Source organism: Sapajus apella, unplaced genomic scaffold (genome assembly GCF_009761245.1).
Source record: "Sapajus apella isolate SASKATOON/1434 unplaced genomic scaffold, GSC_monkey_1.0 scaffold26, whole genome shotgun sequence".
NCBI classification, from domain to species: Eukaryota; Metazoa; Chordata; class Mammalia; order Primates; family Cebidae; genus Sapajus; species Sapajus apella.
In genome coordinates this window covers 14,642,744-14,664,977 of record NW_022436966.1, presented here as the reverse complement: position 1 = coordinate 14,664,977, position 22,234 = coordinate 14,642,744, and the positions used below count along the sequence as shown (strand labels likewise).

At 35.6% G+C, this 22,234-nt stretch overlaps 1 protein-coding gene across 2 annotated transcripts in view; it reads left to right on the top strand.

Annotated features, from left to right (window-relative positions):
- The window catches only part of LOC116560598, a 582,130-nt gene that overhangs the window by 185,497 nt on the left and 374,399 nt on the right, over positions 1-22,234 (top strand). The gene's annotated exons all lie outside the window — the stretch shown is intronic.

Sequence of the window (22,234 nt, the reverse complement as noted above, 5' to 3'; positions counted from 1 at the left end):
ATGATGGAGATAAAAATAACAACTATTTTGAATTCTCAAGTAATCCATGCTGTGGAGTTTGAGAACCTGAATTCTTGAGAATAAAGTACTCTCTTTTTTACTAAGATCAACATAGCTCCATCTCAGTTGCTGTACCCTGCCATTAATGCTAACATGAACACCTAACCTGGGGCTGTGCCCTGCTTTGTGGTCCAGGTGGACAGGGAGCCCAGATGAACGTTCAAGTGCTTCTCAGACATGCATAATCTGCTCTGTTGGGCCCTGTTGGGTTATAAGGTGCAACACATCTTGAAGAGTGTCACACCATTATACTCTTGAAAGAATTGAAGGAAAACCTATAAGACCAGTTGAACAATTGGAGTTCTATCTTGAGGGTGGAGTTAGTTGAGAATCCTTTGAGGTTTACTATGTGCAGGCTATATGCTCATCCTGTTTCTCATATTATTTCATGTAATACTCAGAGCAAAAGGATAAAGGAAGAACTATTATTATTCTCATTTCATAAGTGACAAATTTTATATACTGTAGTTCAGAGTTCTTCCATACCTTGCCAAAGACCATAGATAATAGGTGGCAGAGCTGAGTTTCAACTCGGGTGTGGTTGGGTTGTACTCCAAAGACCAAGCTCTTATGTAGTATTGTACCCCTGATGTTTCAAACCCATGCTCAGAACAGAGATTTGGTCAGAAACTCTTCTTGGAGAGGTTCGTGGGAACTTGACAGCTTCGGGCAGTCATCTCAGCTCCCGGCTCTCACAGCCCTGTCCCCTGGGCCTGCCTGTGATCACCGCTCTGTTGGCGAGGAACTGCTGATAGTAAGAGATGGGAAAGTCTGTGACTTAAAAATTTAGAAGTTTTTCTCTTGTGTGAAAGAAGGCTTTTAGAGGATAGCGCAGGGCAGGCAGGCCGACTTCCTGGGCTCATCTGGAGCCTGAGTTCCTTTTATGTTTATATTCTACCATCTTAAGTACCAGTCGGTAGAAGGGTGGTGACTGAATCTTCAGCTGCTGAAGCCAGGCAGGAAGAAAGAAAGGGGGGAAGCAGGAGAGTCTCCAAGTGTCTGTCAAATCACTAAAGGGCCTTCTTTGTTGTTAACTTTTCATTGGCCAAAACAAAGTCACATAATCACATTTAGATGCAGAGGAGGCTGGGAAATAAAAGCTTTTAGCTGAGCACATTTCCTCCCTCAACAAAGATTATTAGGACAATGGAAGGGGAGAATGGATATTGGGTGGACAGCGAATCCTCCCTGACAAATTTTCCTACCCTGAAGTTTACCCAGTTTATTTCTAGGTTCAAAGTCCAGATCTCTACTCTGGCTTAAGTGCCTAATGCTGACTTAGTGAATTATGACATATTTTTATCATTTTGTTTATGGAATTGACAACCATTCTCTTTAATTCTGGGTCTGAAGAGCTGGAACCTACTTAGGAATATTGTTTTCTAACTCTTCTTTGAATCTTTGAATACATCGCTATCATGGAACAGAGACAACACTTGTCTCCATTATATAAATTAAGAATCTGAGGCCAAAGAAACCAACAACCTTTATTCAGAATTGATGTAAGGTACTGCTATCTCTGACACTCAGGCTAGTGACTTGTGTGTGTGTGCATCTTTGTTTTTTTTTGTTGTTGTTGTTGTTTTTTTTTGGTATGCTTTCAAGTCATTCAGTCAAAAGCAGAGCTTTGCAAGGGTAGAGAAAGGACCAGCACTTTCATGTATGTTGAGAAAAATCATAAAAAAAAAAAAAGAAAGTCCTAAAACAGGATCCCTAAATTGTAACTTTTCCAATGTTACATTTGGAAATGTACAATTTAAACATTTACAAGTAAACATTAACTTTTTGCAGTTAATTCTTTTATCCCCAACACATACACACCAACCCCCTTAACAATTCCATAATACTCTATCATTCATTATGCAAAATACAATCTTAGCATACAATCTTGTTTAGAACGCTAAATACTAAGGTCAGTGTCTCCGGATAGGCTAAAGTATGCTGCAGCAACAAACAACCTCCAAATGTCAGTGTTTTATGCAAATGAAATTCATTATTTTTCCCTCATGAAAAGTCCACTGCAGATCTAGATGATTCTCCAGGGCGTACCAGTGATTCAGCAGTCTAGGCTGATTAAGGCTTCATTTTCCACCTTTTTGTCACTGCCAGGAACACACAGTCTCTGTTTACTAGGTAAGAGTAGAAGGATACTGGAGAATCCAGAAGATATGTTAGCTTACTTTTCATCTTTTAGATCAAGTCATAAAGCCTTGCTCATAACTCCAATAGAGTCTAGCAGTGAATTTTCTCAATTCCCAGAAGAAGAAAATAATATGAGCACTATCTTTACCATCGTCCACTAATGGGACAATGTTTTTTAAGTGGCATAATGAATATCATCTTTCAATCCTGCCAGTGTTTCTCTCTGACTACACATGTAATGTTGGCTGAAATGAGGTCCTTTGTGAATGTGAGGTCAATGCAAAATGACCCTTGTATTCCTCTTGCCAAATCTGTCCATGGTAGACCAGGATAAAGTGTAGGAGGTCCAGGAATACCATAAAATAACAACAACCAACATGCCTGGTAAATGTGTTTCTGAGACTGGTATGTCAGTTGTCAAGCACACATTTCATATGTAATTTTGAATAAATGTTGGACGGAGGAGTGACTTATTTCGGAAACCTTCAAGTTCAGACATCTAATCAAATATTACTTCTAGTGACTTATGTTGGACATTTACTCTGGATTCATCTTTTAACAGTGTCCAATTTAAATTTCATATAGATTTAGAAAGCAGAAAAATCTGTCTGCACTCTTTGGGCTGAATCTTTCTTCAGGATACTTCCAAGCAGGGTCCCTAACAAAAGAGAAGGATAAAAACCCTCACCTTAGAAGAGGGACAGGGTTGTTTGTGAGTTATTGTGATCATAGAGAGTATCTAACAATTTCCTAGTTCTCTTCCTCTACAGCCATGGTCCCTTGATAGTAGGTCTTTCTATATCTTTTTACGTTTTTTTTTTTTAAAGTTGAAATTTTAAGGTGCTACGTTTAACCATTTCCCCCCATGCTGTCTGATTTATGTGCCATAAATTTCAAGAGATGTCTATCTTTAGATATTAAGTTATAATTTTGAAAACAAAAAAAGTGCCATCCATGGCATTTCACTGGGTAGTAGGTTGTATATTTTTATATCACAGATGGAAAAAGAAAACTAAGATGAAATTTTGATCTAGAGCACCAAAGGAATTGCCATTTGAGCATGTGTGTAGATTTCTTAACTAGCAGTCTAGGTATACTTCCCATATTGATTCTATTTCATTGAACACCATTTGGGGAAGATGCGTTCGTTAACTATCATAGATAATAAATAGAAATTGTGGTAATATACATTGAGTTGTACCTGTATTTTCACCTCATTAAGACTGGTGAACACCTAGCCAGAATTAAAAAAAATAATGCATGTGTTTCTGTGTGTATGTGATGGGCTTGGGAAGCAGGGAGGGGAAAGGACACCACTGAATACCTTCTGCCACAAGTAGTGAGAACTGATAAGAAAGATGGTTAATGAATTACTAGTGACTAGAAAGAAAAATTTTTCTTACTGTAGCTATCAAGTCCAGCTATTTCTTTTTTGTTTTTGTGAATTAGGAAATGATTGTGTTATTACTTTATTGATCTAGGCCAAGTTCTTAGATACATTTCTCTCAATTTTTGAAGTAAAAGTTTCTTTGTTCTCAATTTGAACAGGATTTTCTTTTCTTTTCTTTTTTTGGTCAACCCCTCTGTGTTTCTGCAATATCGGGCCACCAATATGACTCCAATAGCACAGTCACACATGTGATGAGATGAGGGACAGACATGGGAGCAGATTGTCCCAGGCGGCTACTTTTCTGTTGACTTGGACGCAATCCTAGGGGAAAAATCATTTTAAATAAGTTACTCTCTTTAAATCTTAAAAGTTTCTGGGACAGCAGGCAGGGACTTGGCAATGTGCTGGTAATGTGTTTTAGCCAGGATGGTCTTCAGAAATATGCTTGAGAATTATTAACTTGTCTGGGCATAATTTAGCAGTATTTACTGTCTGTTCCTCTGAGTCATTGCACAATCTGTACTGTCCCTGGGATATTTAGACCTTCCTGGCCTGGTCTATTTTGTCACGTAATGACATGTAAAGATACAACCATTCTTATAGTGCAAGCTTGCACCCTGTCGGAGCGTGACCTCTTTAAGTTAATTTTTATGCATCAAAGCTATTTGATATTTACCCAAACATAATCAGATCTCTCAGACAGTGTTTTTTGTTTTTTAATTTTTTTTAATGACAAAAACACCGTTGATCTGACAGCTTGCTCTCCAGGGAAGAGATATTGTGGGTAGCTTTAAAGCCTAGATGCTTCCAAAGTCCTTTTCTTCCACCAGTCCCAAAGCAGTATGTCTAGAGTCGGGGCAATGCAGCTTGCCACTGTGGCAGCTGGGAGTTTGACAGTGTTACGAAGAATTGCAACTGTTGATCAGTGAATTGTTACAGTGTTGATGACAGCGTTGCAAATTAATTCTGAAATTAACTGAGGGGACATGAAGAGGTCCCACTGCTTATCTGAGAGAAGGAGGGCAGGGTAAAAATTATCAGTAGAGCTGAGTGACTATGAGGAACACATTCAGAAAATCATGCCTAGCGATCAAGGTGGCAGGTACAATTTCCATAGTCTCTGGGAGAGGCATCCGCCTAAGGAACATTGGTGGCTGAAGATGCATGTAAAAGAATTATGACTGAATGTTTTCAGTACTTTGTTATTTTAGAAATGATTTATTGAACTCATTGCATCTTAGAAAGGAAGAATTAATAGGTTGCTATTTTCCTTCTGTTTTAAAATTAACCCAATATTTTACTAAATTGAAATACTTTTTCAGAGTTTTTGCTATTCCTCCTGCCTCCTTTCACAGTTTTGTAGCAGGATTAAAAAAATTTTTTTTTTCTGGATGAAAGTACCTTCTAGTTCTGAGTGTTATTTTGGCTACGTGTACAGAATGCTGTGTACCTGAAACCAGAAATATCCTCACCAGTTTGTAGTAGCCATTAACATATGCTTTTCCCAAGGTTTCGTGTACTTATTCTGAGCATGTGCCTTTTACAATGCAGAACACAAGAGACTTGTTTTGTAAGATTAATGAAGGTCACCAAAATTCTCAAAAGTATTCTGATAATTAAGGCTTTGTTTATCAAAAACAAGTTATATTAAGAGCAAAAAGATTCATGGTAATTATTCATAATCTTAACAATTCAAGTGTAGCCACCTCATTTGTGCATTTAATTCTTCTTGTTAATGTTTTGCATAAATCTGCATAATTACTTGAGTTGCCTGTTGTAATTTTGACAGCTACTCAGTTCATGTGCACTAAAGTATATCAAAAGCTTGATGTGCTGAATATTTATAATTTTACGTATGTTCTTGGGATAATATTTTTTCAACAATATTTTTAGTTTTTATAAATTGACACGGTATACTTGGAAACTTTGCCAAATGTAGCTCTCTAAAATAGAGAGCTCATAAAGGAAATAAACTAACATTTAAAGGTATAGAACCCACCCTGGGCAAATTTTTTCAGTAATCCAGATGAATTATGCCTGTCATGAACTATTTTTCTCTCTCAATCTCACTGTATTTCTTTTTCTTTCTCTTTATTTCTCTCTCTCTCTCTCTCTCTCTCACACACACACACATACACACACACACACACACGTACACACTGACATATATATGATGCAAAAACTTCAGATTATGTTTTTATGGAAGTCTTTTAAATTTACGGGCACAAAGTTTTTCTTCTTTTAAATAATTATTTTGTAAGGATGGGAATAAACAGATGCTTCCCTTCTGGATATTGGTCATAGTGTAATAGGTAAATAACCCCAGGAAAAACTCTAACCAAGTCTCATGTATAAACTTGCATTGTCACCTGAATCCTATAGTGGAAGGGAGAAGGCTATGATTCATTTTGGTATGCAGTTTTTAAAATGAAGGGAAGTGTTTTACTCAATGGGTGTTAGCAGGCGGATTTTCCAGGTAATATAAGATGTCCAAGAAATAGCCATTCCTAATCAATGTAGTCACAGGGAAACAATAGTAGCAAGAGAAACCCATCAATAAAGTGATATTATGCCTCATCCAAACTCCTGGTGGGGAAAAGATTTTATGGATTGAGAAAATTCTAACCTCTTCCAGATAAATGGAAGCAGGCATGATTTTAGAGTGATAGCAGATGTTGCCATTGTTTGTAAATATCCCTGTGCTTGTGAAATATTGAGACATTTCAAGTCTAGATCTTACAGGAAATTTTATTGGTTTTGCTCAGATATACTTGGGGGAGTTTCATCAGTTGGTTGAAGTTGTATAATTGATTGTGCTGATATCAGAACTGAAATATATTAAAACAAGCTAAGTTTAAAATTATTGTCAATGACGTTCTTGCAGATGATATTGATGTATCTCTGAGGTTCTGTTTTGCATGCAAGCATTGTGTTTTATTCAGACTGCCTGAATTTGGGGTTAATTCTTTGGTTTAATAAATATTGAAGGGACTGATACATTCAGGATACATTCTGTAGCATCTGCATACGCTACTAAATAGGAGATAGCATTCCTTGGATGCCAATTTAATAATTTACCCAATGTTTATAAATAATGTTATTCTAAGAGTTGTACAACAATATCCATTTGCTACATATTGGCATTTTGACCGTAGCACTTTTTTGAAAAGTGATATAAATGTATTAGCTTTCCACTATTAAACAGCCTGCCAGTATTTTTATTATAATCACTTAAAAGAGGAAGCCAATGACTGAAAATGATTACCTCAGAGAACAAAGATCTTATTTATTTATTACAACTAAGCTCCTATGAGATGGACATATGAGCTCCAGAAGCTCCCCTCATGAAAATAAATTGCATCAGTAATCCATTAACAGAGATTTTTGTGGGTTTTTTTTTTTGTTGTGTGTTTTTTTTTTTTCTTCTTTTTCCCCCAACACTTCTCAAGGCATTGAAAATGCCATTTGATTTTAGACTACTGGGAGCTGCTAAATACACTTCTTACTATGGGATTATTTTGCAAAAAAATAAAAAATAAAAAGGGGGATTTTTAAGGTGACCAAATATGAGAAAGATTTATCTAGAGTCTTATATATAGATATTTCTGTGTATTTGGGATCTGTGTGTCTGCATGGATGCAAGTTGTGCATACAAACACACACATATGCACACTCATACACACATGTGCACACACACCTGAGATTGATGAAAGTTAAAAGTACAGTCATGTGCTTCTATTATTTTTCACTTTAATGAGCACTCAGATGTAAGTGAAAAATTAAAAGGTGGTTGGTTATATTTAGCTGTAGCTGCACACTCAATGTATGTTGCACACAGTAGGAAATGAACATAAAACCAGTGAAAAAGCCTCAATATTGCAGCTATATGCATTAATTAAAAGAAGTTTGTTAAACTAAATTTGAAAAAAAACTTCTTTAATTGTGTTTACCCAAAAGCCTTTTCTTCCTAATTTAAATAGCATAAACATCTGGACTAAAGCAATATTAGAATCATGGCAGTAGTCAAGCAAATCTTGTGGAAAATAATGAAATTAGATCCCTGGTGTTGTGACAGAGTAAGGGCAGGATACATCAGTTCGATGTTAATAAAATTTCCATGAATGACTGAATACAATTAAGAAATTGTCAGTTGCGGCAATGAACTTTTGTAGCTCATAGATGTTTGCATCATTTGATTATGCTGGCAATTTAAAATTGTTTGTTAGTGTCTGTGTTGGGATATTAATTATGACCTTTATTACAGCCCACAATTAAACTAGTCATATAGCAACAAGCAAACTGTGTTGTGATACTGAAGGATTTGAACTATTTACAAAGGGGTCTGTTGGATTTGGAGTCACCAGTGCCCTTTCAAACTGGAAATGATTTTTAAAAGATGCAGTAGTGGAGAAATCACAACAACTGGGATGAGTAAGCCCTTTAATACAAGAATTTCTTTTTAATAGTGTTTTAACAGTTTTAATTGCTAACAACATCTGTAAAACTGGAAAAAAACATTTTTAACTGTGACTCTAAGATAAGCTTTCCCTGTTCTGAAAGAGAAAACAATTATTCATTGGTTAATTAGCTGTAAACAACTTTTAAAAGACACATCCATTATATATGTAATTATTTGAAAAAGATTTTAGTGTTACTTGTACTAATGCATAATTATTAGTGCTTGCTAAAAGGATTAACGGGACTTAGATGACCACTATTATTGAGGAGTAGTAGAATGAAGAGATGAGATTAGCATCAGAAAGCAATGTGTTATGATGAATCAGATAGGAATTTTTTGTTTTTTCTTTGTTTTTTCTTTTTTGCACCCCTTAGTAGAGGTCATGTGGAGTCACATTACATTTTCAGAAACAATGTGTTTCAACCTCAAGTGATAGTATTTTTCATCTTTGTTTTTATGACACATAAAATATCTCACTAGACAAGTTTTTCTCCTAGAGTTATATTGTTGCTATGATTTATCATTTATTCATTCATTTATTTATTTACTTATTTTTACCTGTGAGAGCTTTAAAAAAATCAATGCTGTTATATTTTAAACCTGTGGTTATTAAAAATGAAGTAGTTACCAGTAAAACCATGAGCTATTTAGTCTCACTTGTGCTTATTGCAGCCACTGTATTATATTTATTAGATCATGTACTATGTTCCCTTTGGCATGTTTGCTATTTCACAACCATTGGAAGAAATTAAGTACAATAAAAATAGTTTGGTCTAATGTTTGAATTTCAGTAGATGAAGTTCATTGTTGACCTGCATCTAGTGTTCAGCGATTTGCTTGAAACAGAATGACTTGAACTTGGATATTTCGAAGTAGTTTGGGTATTAGCTTTTCTCCTCACTGACCCCTAAGTTTTGTTTAGCTTCCTTTTCCCATTACTTTTGATTGGCTACCTGATACCATTATTACAGACTCAAAGTTGTGCATTTCATGCTGCAATGATGTTGATAAAGATATTTCATAGCCTGGGGCAAACCCAGGGCTTTTGTACTTTTTACTACTGTATATTATAATTAACTCATCTTAGGTGGGCCAAAGGGTTGTCATGGGCTTTCTTAAAACAACAGCCTGGATTTGATTCTACTCAAGAGCACCCCCACCCATGCCCCACGGTCCCTATCAGCCTTTTTTTCTTTTCTGGAGCTTTGGTTTCAGGATTTACAAACCTGTTTCCCAGGGTGCCAGTTAAAATCCCAGTGGTGGTGACTCATCTTCTTTATTTCTCCTTAAGGCCCTTGTAAGATGAGACCTTGCCTGGAGCACTGTGTAGACAGCAAAACTACTGGATATTCCCAATAAGATAGTCTTTCCTCCAAAGTCCTTGATCAAGTTTTCTATTCCAAACTGAGAATGTGAGTTAGTGTCTTTGTGGGTCACTCTGGTCTCTATTAGAAAGCAATAATATTTTGAGTTTGAAATTTTTGTAGCATTTGGTATGAGCTTGCCATCTCTAAGCAATGCAGTTTTTGTCGTGAGTGACCAGTGATAGAGGGCAAGCCTGCTTGGGCTATCACATTGTCTCAAGCAGCTAAGCCAAACTCGCTCACTCCATGAGAGACCTTAAATGTGACATTATTCCATTGTCCATTGAACTTTGAACTTGAACACTAGTCAATCTGCTGAATTTTCAGATACCTCCCCTCAATTCCTCTCCCATCTTTATCATGTGTCCTAAATATTTGAAGGAGGGGAAAGTGTCAGGAAAATTTACCTGTACAATCCATTCATTTATTAAATATATTTTTTAAATTCCAGATTGAAACATAGCCATGGCCTTTGGCATACAGGGCGTTCTAAATGCTGCAGCACTGTTATTTTTGTTAGTTGACGGGGAAATTATTACATTTTTAAGGATTTGTGAATTTAAGCATAGACGATTACTTCGAACATTGGGGTTTTGCAAATGGGAAGCCTTGTTGCTCAATTTACTAATTTATTTTGTGATCTGTGACTAAACTGAGTAAAAATGCAAATAGTACAAGCCCCTTTCCATTTTATCACCGGATCAGTTTACTAATGGGAGGATCAGAGTCACTAAACACTCCGACACTTTTGTGATTCCTAGGTAGTTGGGCATTAAAAGCAGCTAAAGTGAAGACTAGGAAGATTGTGGTGGTTCACACAGGGAGGTTTAAATGAAATCTAGTTATTTATTTTAGGTTTAAAATGAAGAGTCTCCAGCTCAGGTTTATTGGCCATTGTGACAGTACAAACAGGTCTCCTCCCCAACATGTGTAACAATAAACTGCATTGCTGGGAGGTAGCAAACTCATGCAAAAAGGAAAGCACTTGGCAAAGGCTGAGTGAATAATGCTGCAAGCTTAAAGAGACCCTGTTAAATGCCTTTGTATGTTGTTTGTATATAACTTCTGATTCTTAAAAGCTGAAAATTATATTTTTGATTCTTTTTCTTCTTTTGCATTTTTGTAGTGATCAAATACGTTTCCTCTAATATTATAATATTAAAAATAATGAGAACATTTTTTTTCATATTATGTATTACAATGAAGTCAGGTCATCAAGGGAACAGTAACGAGGGACCATATTATGGTACAGTGCATTGCTGTAAATCTTTAGAAATATTAGGGGTCAAATGAAATCCTGATATGATTTAATCAGCCTTTAACATGTGATTTATTCTGAAAATCCAGTAGAGAAAGTATGAAATTCCTCTACATAATAGCCGTTCATAGATTGAAATGCATTTAAATAGGAAGAATGGAAAACATGTTCCTAAATGGGAAACAATCCCAAAAGCAATCCACCACCGATATTCAGCATCTCAACACTTCGTAATTCGGAAAGGTCTGATATGGCATATAAGTTGATTTGTTTAGCATTGTCTCTTTCGAATGTCTCTTCTTTAGAAATTATTGAATCAGACTAGGTGATATAGCTCATTTGTGCCATAGGTCAGGGACTGAGTTGCAGAAAGCCCACATATGCAGTCTACAATCCCTTACACAAAACCCCTGAGACAGAGATGTATTTAGAAATTTTCTTTTAGAAAGGTACTATGGTGCATATACCACAGATTATGCAATATCTCCAGCTGGGTCTGGGGCAGTACCCTATAATCAAACACATTCATGTTTCTGCATTGCAGTGTATGAATATTCACATTGAGTGGGATAAATAAAGATTCGAAGTAATCTTCTTGAAATTAGTTCAGGTCTGGTTTTGCTGCCACATGAGTTATGAAAAGCCTTTCAGAGCTTTTTGTTTTCACAGTTGCAGATGGGAGATTGTGGACCAGTATTTCTATACTCATGAGTCCCTTCCGGTTACTATTGGTGTCATAGGTTTTCATATTTATTTCAGTCAGGTTGTAATATGTTGCTTTAATCAATCAAGAGAGTAGGGACAAATATGGCAAGAAACTTACTGATAAACCTATTTTTTTAAGTCAACAAATATTTATTAATTAACAAATATGAGCTAGGCACAGGGCTGGGCACTCAGGGGCAGGTAGAAGAAGTAGAATCATGGTCTCTGGAATCATGGTAGAATTCATAATGAAATTAGACACATGAAACTTTCACTGACTCTCTTCTACACACACACACACACACACACACACACACACACACACACACACACACCCTGCAGAATAACACCAAGCAGTATATGAATAAATGCTAAATTGAGTGTTCCAGAGAATACATGCTTTAAGTCAGCAATGGCAAATAGGTTTCAAATCACCTGCCAAATCCTATTGATTGGCAGTGGCTGCTTCTGGCGCTATATTGATGCTTCTAGCTAAGCCTGAGATTAGCTGCAAGAATCTCCTTATTGATTATCAATGTAAGGCTTGGTGGCAGGAGATTGGAATGATGACATGCCTAATATTTGGATCTCTCCAGATCTAGGTAGTCAAAGTCTAGGAAGGATTTTTTTTTTGAAGCGGGATAATAACTGCAGTTGTAATTTATTATTATTCTTTCATTATTCTTTGTCCATTAAAAAATCCCCTTAGGAGTTAGTTATTTTCAAAAGTTTAAGAGCATATTCATGGATTTAACACTTGTGTTTATAATTTTAAGATCCTTTCAATAATTGTAGCATCTTTTTGGGGTGCACAATTCTGATGCTACAATTTTAGGTGAGTATGGGACAATAAAATTTAACAAACTAGATTATACTCATTTGGATTAGTAGTTGAGAATCTCTTGAGCTTAACTTGTTTGTGTTTTCATTTTGTTCTGTGTTATATGTTATGTTTTATACAATATGAGTTACAAAATGTAGCTATGCTAATTAGATGTGAACCTCTCTTCCAGGAAACAATAATCCACTTTAGGGTTGTTACCCTAAGCCTTGTCTTCTTTTGTTTCTTCTGTTTCCTTTCATTATGTCAGTAGCCCTGTTTGTACTTGGTGCATTTTAATAGGAAGCCTTTATGATCTTGTTGCTTACATTCTTTGGCTCCTCAGTCCACCTTCTGAAATGTTTAATTATGATGAACGTGGGATGTTGGAAAAAGTCTCATTCTCATGTGATTGTTATGAAATATATATGATGTATATATAAATGTGGCAAACATTCATTAATAGCAAAGATGTAACACTCCATGTAGCTTTCCTCTGTCTCTTACCTCAAGCATTCTCATATGACCTAATCACAGAAAAACGTGTCAGATTTCTCCTTTACTCTGGAGTTTGACCTCTTCCCATAAGAATTGGGTTTTGACATAAGCTTTCTCCAGTTCTGACTGTAATATCTTGAAATCTTATTTGAGAGATTTTTTTTTCCCTTGAAACTGTATTCTCAGATTTGAAAGGAAAAGATTCTTTTAGTCTTGTGAAATTTTTTTTATATTTCCCAAATTCATGGTAAATTTTGTGGTGATGTAATTTTACATCATTAACAAATACCGAGCTGAATATTTTTAAATGAATTCTGGAAAGTTCAAAGTTCCCTGCTGCTTATGTGAAAGGTTAGGCCATCACGTTTAAAATAAGAAAAAATGGAATAATAGGGGAGCCACAGGCATCTTTTATTTCTCTATCTTGGGGAAGCAGCAGCAGGGATCAAACAGTTTAACTATGACAGTGCCCTCCTAACCTGCCGTGTACCTCCTTGGGCATGAGAATGGACAATCCAAGGGACCTGAAAATGTACTCATCCAGATTCTTTGAACATCAAACTGGGCAATCATATCTATACTCAGGGGAAGCTAATTCATGGCTGGCCACAGAATGGCATACAGGCAAACAAATGAAATGGATTATAAAATTTGATTGATATAACAAATGAAAGTTAAACTGTCCCCTAGTGCATTTAATTCTGACCTGGGAAACAGTGATCAGGTAGTGTAGAATTATAATTTATTGTTGCCAAAAAGTAGAATATTGACTAATACACAAGAGTTTTAGAATAGAAAAATTATCCATTTTAACCAGATACCAGCTATCAAGTAGGCTTTATAATCAATGGAATACACATTTATGCTAAAGATAGTAAGTATTAATATGTAATATTTTAAAATTCATCTTAATTGGTGAGGCTGGTAGATATGAATAAAGAAAATAATACATAATTATGTTACTTGTTCTAAAAAAATAAAAATAAAATGCATTTTAAATTCAGCTTTGAATTTATTTAAAACTCATTCAAAAATTATATAATTATAAGCACATACAGATACAAGGAAATACCACTTCTATAAAATAAACACAATGACTGTAATTGACAGAATAGTATAAAGAATACATCAAGTAAAACAAAAAATTGAATGTAAGTATATAATTTGATTTAAGGTATGTTTGTTTTCCCCCCACAGATTTATATAGAATCTAAAAATAGGTTCATGAATCTCAAATGATATAATTTGACTGAACAGTACAATCTGTTAATGCGTTGCATGTTAATATATTTTCCTTATATTGAGGTGTATGTGATTTTATCAAGTATATTGACTATTTCAGATATGTTTGATGATGATAATGAGCACACTTTCATATAGTTTTGTGTGGAAATGTCAAATTAGAACATTCTTGGCATCTAGTCATACATCTAAATGTATCAGTGGTCTGTAGTAGCCCCATGTGTATTAACATTGATAAAGTTCCCAGGATAGCCTTAAGGGTATACTTGTACATCTCCAACTACAAGGAGTGTCATTTACCAAGGACCCCAGCTGCTGTGCTCTGAAATCTACTTCAGAGTTTGTGCCAAGGTCATGCATCCCACAAGCCTCAGCCAATAACTGAGCTTTGCTACATGCTAATTCAGTCCTGTTGCTGGGACCCTTGGCTCTCTTCTGGTTAAGGACTCCTCTGTACTTGCTGAGCCTTCTAGGAAGCTTCTACCCAACCCTCCTTCCTTCATATTCAAGCTGCACCATGGACTGAGGGTTATCCCAGCCTCTTCTGTAATCCTATCTTGGCATCTGCTTTCCATAATACCCAGACTAACATAATGTATTTAGTTTATTCTTATTCTTTTTGGAATTTAATTATTTGTCAACTTTATTTTTGTCAGCTTCAACAGGCTGGAAGTTGCGAGGCACTCAAGAAATGTTCAATAAATGCATGAATAGATGGAGGCTTTTTGAAACCTAGCAAGATTCATAGAGAAACTCAATTATGATATGCTTTTGTCAACTGTATACTTCCAATTATACTTAATTTCTATCCCAAATTTCTTGACACTTTTGGTTTTAATAGTTTCCAAAAATGAGTACTGCTTGTGATTCACTAACGTTAGGGCCAGGGCCATTTATTGTGTTTTGGTTGTTTACTGACTGTTCATTTACAACCATACATATGTGTGCAACACCTATGACCACTACTGTCTGGGAGAAAGAGAGGAGAGCAAAGATGTGTAAATGTGGTGCTTTCTATCAGGATGCTTACTATCTCAGTTGACCAGAAACAAAATAAGAAAATAATTAACACCAATGTGTGAAAATGATTTGAGACAAAGAAGATTTTTCACACATAGCCAAGGGAACTCACAGACAAATGGTCCACTTGCAGGCAGAGACTATATGATTAGGTTTCACAATTTTCTCAACAAAATGAAATGCTACTGCCTTCCCACTTGGTTGTCCATGGTAGTGGATGTCTAGTTAGCAATGTAGAATACTTGTGCCCTGATTAGTGAGTGCAGCCACAGTCATTGGCCGTCTACCCTTGCTATTCAGAGTTTTGTCTGATGACTAAAGCAGCATTAGCATCAGCTGGAAGCTTCTTGCAAATACAGAATCTCAGACCTTATCCCGGACCCACTCGATCAGTATCTTCAACAGGTGATTCACATGCACATTAAGGTTAGAAAAGAAATGCGTTTGAGTCTAACACTTAGACTACTGATGATTATGTTGCTGGGATGAGATTCAGACCATGGAGGTTCACAAATTACTAGGAATCTCACCTAGAGTGGCAAGATTCTCAACTAAGCATTGGATCTCAGACATGAAGCAACACCATATTATTAACTCTTTATAGAAAATTATTTATTGTCTATATCCTGCATTGTTACCAAAAAGGCTTAAGGTGGCTTATAAGGTATACATAATAAAATGCTTTAAAGAGAATAATAATAATAGCATTGTTAGAAACACATGTGAAGAGAAATTATGAATAAGAACCAGAATCCATCAAAGAGGAGGATATACAAAACTCATGCAAAGAGATTTAGTATCTCTGTTTTCTTTTGCGATAAGAAGGTTGAGGACATTGTTCATTACCTTAGTGAAGACCATCTGTATAATATCCCTTATGAGACAGCCTTCCAAACTTTAGTGCCAGGAAAATCTTTGTTAATTTGAAGAACTGATGTGCTACCTTCTTTATGATAATAATACTTTTATAAATTACTATGTTTCTCTCTCTGACTTTCAGAAGGCACAGGACTGAATTTTATGGCAATTACAAAAACCATTTTAACCTCCACAACTGGAATATTTTTCTTTTCTTTCTTTGAATACTTAAAAAATTTAGTTATATTATACATATGATTTGTATTGTAGCTCAGTTTAATTCACTTTTGGAAAAAATTTTTTTTTAAATCATCATATAACCAATCAACACATTTTGTTTCATTCTGAGTATTGTTGAAAAGGATAAATTATCCTGAAGAAGAATGAGTTGTGCATTTATTTTTGATAAAACTGATTCAGCTAGTTTAAGTATTTTGGGCATTTCTAATACAGAGTGAATTCTGAGGGAAGGTAAATTAAAAAAAGAATTATAATATTAACAGCTATACCTAAATGAAAGAGAGGAGCAACTATGAAGTAGAACAAAGTCAGATCTTATGTCATTGTGTACAATGCTTCACTAGAATCAATCTCTATGTATCAACTTCTGTAATGTGCTGATGTCTAACCCTCAGAAGTAAGACAATTGAGTCTGCTATTTTCAGTGTAGAAAAGGACACATCCACCAAGACTATATAGTCCTACAAAGTTTGCGCTCCTGCAAAAAGATATGTTCTTCTGGACAGCCATGGCATGGCCTTGGGAAGACGGAGCTAGGCTATCTACTAGCATGTCTTCAGTGCCCCCAGATGCTTCAATGCCCCCCTTCAATGCCCCCAGAATACCCTCACCTCAATGCATTTCCATTAAAGTTTCATCCAATTAAGTCTTTGGGTTGAGAATAAAATTAGGTAGTCTTAGCAACACCATTAAAAAAAACTATTTTCCTTCATTTACTCTGAATGAATGAAATGTTTGTGATCGATTTCCATGTGTGGAGAGTGGAGAAAGGCTGAGTATGAAGGCTTTGGAGGGAAAAAACAAAGAAAGATGTGAAAGAGAGGATGATGGAAAAATGGAGCAGGAGGAGGAGAAACTAGAATTTTCTCATTTATTTATTTCTGCCCCTTTAGTTCAAAAATGGTGAGCAGGTTCAATTAATTAATTAATTAGTTGGTTGTAGGGTATTTTTCAGAAAGACTCTTAAGATTCTCAATACAAACTAACTTGCCCAATATCCATGTATCTTTCTGCTTACTTCTGTGAGTTAAGTTCTGTGAGTTAGCCTTAATTTTAGATTTTCTTACTTGTATCTAGTACTATTAAACGTTAATGTAATTTAAAGTTTATCTTTTTAAAATCTGTGGCAAATTCAGTTTTGTAGTCCAACATATTTGCCCTTAAGAGTATTGATTCTAAAATATAACATATGTCAAGACTTTAAGACTTTATGATCACATGAATGATCTTTTCCTTTAAGTTTTTTATGTGAATGATTATTAGTATGTATATAGTGAAAGTTGAATAATTCGGCTTTATTTTTCTATTATAATGATCTTTCTAATTATAGGATTTTAATTAATTTGGTGATATTTTACTAAAGTTCTTTAACAAATAACTTTTTGCATGTTCTGCTATATTGTTTTCTTCAAAGTTGTAAATAAAACTATAGGCCAAATGTATATCGAAGTTGCACCACTATTATTACTTCAGCTGTTACGTAGCATCTATTTTATACTTGATGGTTGTCAGCCTGTAATTTCCTGCTTTGTTTTACCTTGAGCATTTTATAGTTTTTATTACATTTGTAGTATTTACACCCGACCCTGTCATTGCATTTGTTAAATGGTGAAATTAAGTAATACAATCTTTATTTAATTATGTCTTATTGGACGAGGGGTTCTCAGTCTGGGCTGAGAAATACCAGGGGAGCTTTTAAAAATCCAGTTGTCCATGCCACACCCCTAATTAATTAAGTCAGAATCTCTGGGGTTTGGATCCAGGTATTGGAATTTTTTAAACCTCCCTAGATGATTTCAACATGCAGCCAGGTTTAAGAAGCACAGGATAGGGCAGTAAAGCACATCTGTTCAGAGCCACTCCTGTTGGCCCCAATAGATTCTGCAAAAGATTCCCTGCCTCAGGCTTCATGCCCATTTGGTTTGTTCCTGTCCTGCTTCCTAAATCAATTTCAAGCCAATAATAGCTTGATACAGTGCAGAAGATGTACAAGTATTTTGTAGCAAGTTTTACCTAACAAAGTCATTGGCTTACTACATAATGCCAAATTCCAAACTTTTGGTTTTTTCATAAGCATAAATAATTGTGTCTGATGTTCATTATAAATGTTATTTATGAAATAAGTAAGCATTCTGGGGAATTAACCACTCAAATTGGATCTGCTATTCAAAAATAATCTATGTGACCCACAGGACAGGCACATATACAGAAAAATATACATACACGTGTGTGTGCGTGTATGTGTGTGTGTGTGTAGGTGTAGGTAGGTATAAAATTTTTCTTTTACTACTGAAGGATTAGTCTTCGTTGTTGTTAGGAAACTTGAAATTGGAGGCAGGAGCCTGAACTTTCTCCCTTGCTCTGTGTCTGCCTCTGCCTGAAAATTATGTCATTTTTATTGTGTAGACAGTTAAAAATGTAAAATCAGGTGAGATTGATTTTTCTTCTCTCCACCGCCCACATTTTTTTAAGTGCAGAAGCTAGGGATAAATATCCTTAAGTAAGAAAGTTTAAGTGCCTATTCTGACAGTTACAAATAATTTTATACAACAGTCAGACAGACAAATTGTGCCGATTGTCTGTATTTCTTTAAAAAAAAAAAAAAAGGAGAGAGAGCGAGAGAGAAAGTCTGGCCTGGAGACTAGAGTAAATCACAAAAGTGATCTCAAGTGAACAGAGATAGATTTCTAGAATACGGTGTGCAATGAAACCACTGACCTCTTATACATGGGTTCATGTCTTTTTCTACAGAAACAGATGGGTAATAGCATAATGCCGAAATCATGCTCTACATAATATGGACCTAGTGATTGCAGACCTGATTGCTTGCCATATGGTTGCTGAAGGGTTGAAGAGAAAATGGGATGATATGCAAACCCTTAAAAGCAACATTTTTATTGAATGGCCATTACATTAAAACCCAAACTCTGCAAATGAAGGCAAGAACTGTGGTGAATAATGATGAAATAACAAAGCAATAAAAGCAGCAGCAGCATTGTATGTATTTTGTTTTCGATATGCAAACGAAGGGCAGACTTATTTTCGTCACTTGCCTAACATTATTTTGAGCATGAGGGGGTAAGGTGGTGGCACATAAATGCCTTTAGGGTAGAAATACTGTGCATGTAGGGCATTGCTGCATTCACCAGGTCAGAGAGAGAAGATGATAATCACGTGTCCCAGAGAAACTGAATTTGACTCAGAAGCTACCTGCAGTCTGTAACTATCAGCAAGAAGCTAGTAGTAAAAACCTGTTTGAGAGGCTAGTGTGATCATGCAAAATGAGGAAGCATGTTTACTTTTTTGCCTTTGAATTTCCTCATGCAGATTTTGCTGCCACCTCATTGTTGGCAAACAGGTGTATGGGATAAGGCGGATGCTGTTCCCCATAGTGTATTCCAGTTTAGTTGAGCAGCTGTGATCTGTTTTGCTCTGAGTTTTGTTTTTAGCATGTTACTGGGAACAGATAGGGTTTTTTTTCTTTAAAGAATTTTTTTTATTAGCTTGCTTTAAATTTGCATACACTTCATTTCCTGTCTCTTTAATGAATGTCTTTCAATCATGCAAAATCATAAGAGTTTGTGCTCTCAGAAATGGAACTCAAATACATTAAACTAAACCTACTTAGAGTGTGTGGAAGGTAATGAGGTTAGGTAAAAACTCGGTCCTTCAGCGAGAAGTAAGAAGCATCCTATTTTATTTTAGAATGTAAGAGCTACTGATCAAAGATCAAATATCCAAACTTAGTATATATTATTATGCTAACAAATCTATGGAGATTTGGCAACTTTATATTCCCTAGTGCCTACCTATGAAGGTTCATTTTTAAAGAAGTGTATTTTTCTTTTTTTAAAAAAAAAACCCACATATGGCACCTTGCTATGAATTAACTTCCCTATTAAATTGAAAGTAATATTTTCCAATTCCTAAATGTTAAACTGTGATTAGTGGGAAGTCCCTGCAGTTTGCTTTTATTTTCCTCACACCTTATTTCTTCTAAACAGCGCCATTTCTTTAATTCATATTCCCAGAAGCAGAGATGTCCCCTGAGAGTTTTTAATACTGACCAAACTCAAGTTGTCAGTATTAAATGGCTTGTATACATTGTGCCTATCCATTGTTTATAAAAAGTTTATTTGAAGAAAGGACTGAATTTGGCTAATATGAGATTTAGGAATGTTCTTTAATTTATCTAAATTTTTATCAGTAATTGTAAAGGCTAATTAAGAGTTCTCATGCTAAGTTGGAATGGGGTAATAATTTACATTTTTAGCAAGTTCCCTGTTAATGTTGATGTCACCAGTCACCGGGATCACATTTTCAGAACCAATGTCTATGTTTCAGTGCCTGTGGTCAAGCAGAAACCTTAACACCATCACATATTATTGATCTGAGCATAAAAAGAGTTTGGGGAGTCTTCCATTGATTTGATGTTTTTAAAATAATGGCCTGCATGCTGAAGTCAGCTAGTGAAGCCACATTGAACGAGAACAAGACACCTTTATTTAAAGTAGGGTGAAGATATAGGATGAAGACCACCTTATCCCTAATGAGATGTAACTTTCCAGGTTTCATCATTGTTAAAAGCGATCAGTGAGGTCTGCATCCTCTGAAAATATTCATCACTTAGGTTTGGTAGCTGAGACTTGTGCACCTTTGAAATCCCATTTGCTTTTGCTGGAAGAATAAGAATTTCTATAGCAGTGTTCAAAGAACCCCATCTACTTAAATGAATCCCAGAATTGTCAGGCATTTCATCAGCCTCATTGCTTTTATTACTTTCTGTGGCCTAAAGACATATGACAAGAGTAGTATAGTATTTAAGACATTTTATGTATGGCGAAAGAGTTTTCTCCCCTCAGTGATGAGGAAAATTTTCTTCCTGCCTAGAAAGCTGATTTTTATACAGCTTGACTAGTGGCATATCTCCTGTGTGGCAGAAATAAGTTTTGCATAACTTTTAAGCACCCAGGCTGACCTATTTAACAGATACCCAGTGCTACATAATGTATTTAGGTCAAGTATTGTGTTTGAGCTTCTCATCACTCTTGTACTAGTCTTGCTTTCTGTGAAAACCTCAGGTATATTGTACATACAAATATAGGGTGAGTGATGTTGCCTGACATCAAAACGTAATAAGTCTCTATATAACATAATTGTCATATCACCCAGTTGTATCACTGGAGCTGAAAAGGAATCCAAGATTTTAATGAAATATCTGCCCTACTGGTTTTACTTTAAGACATTCACACTGCTACTATTAAATATTACTATGAGAACCTGAAAAGAATCAGTGGAGTTAAAATGCTTTCGAATGCCATTACTATTTGGAAAACTTTTCTTTAAAAATTAAAGTAGTGGTCTGCTTTTGTTTTTTGGTACCTTTTTATTTGAGAAGTCAAATGATTAAGTTTTGACACATATCTCTAACGACTGGCAGGAATTCCTTGGATAGAGTGTGAAGCCTGAATATGGGCAGCGTCGTTAGCCAAACATGTTGGAAGATGACTCCATCCATCTTATAACAATACCTCATTGCTTCTGAAATTCTTAAATTGAAAAAATGTGAATTTGAAATAAAATTTAATATTTTAAACTAGCTTCTAACAATATTTATCTAATAAATATGTTCCCTTGGTCTAAATAGAGAACATCGATGATTATTCTTATTTTTTAGAACTGATGCTAATTATATCTCCCTTTTATTGTTGTACTCATAGCCACTTCCCATTTCCCAAGATCCCAAAAGAAGTGCTTGAGCTTTAGATCAACACATATCTGGAAGGGGCAAGAAGAAACTTCTAATTTAATTCTTTAGTGTGGGTATGTAATACGCTAATATTCCCATTTTCTTGCTCACAAAACCAAGACCCACTTGCTAAAAAGCATAAATCCATAGTGTATTACAGGTGAGAAATCCACTCTCCTGCCTTGTTGTGCAGAAATATCATGGCTGCCGAACCCAGGCTGTAAAATCAGTGGGTCTCAGCCCTGGCTGCACATTAGAATCACCTGGGGAGCTTTTGAAACGATACCAGTGTCTGGGCCGCATCCCAGCCCATTAAGCCAGAATCTCTGGGGATGGGGCCTGGGCAAGGGTTGTTTTTTTTTTCTTTTTTTCCTTCCTTCCCTCCCACCTTCCTTCCTTCCTTCCTTCCTTCCTTCCTTCCTTCCTTCC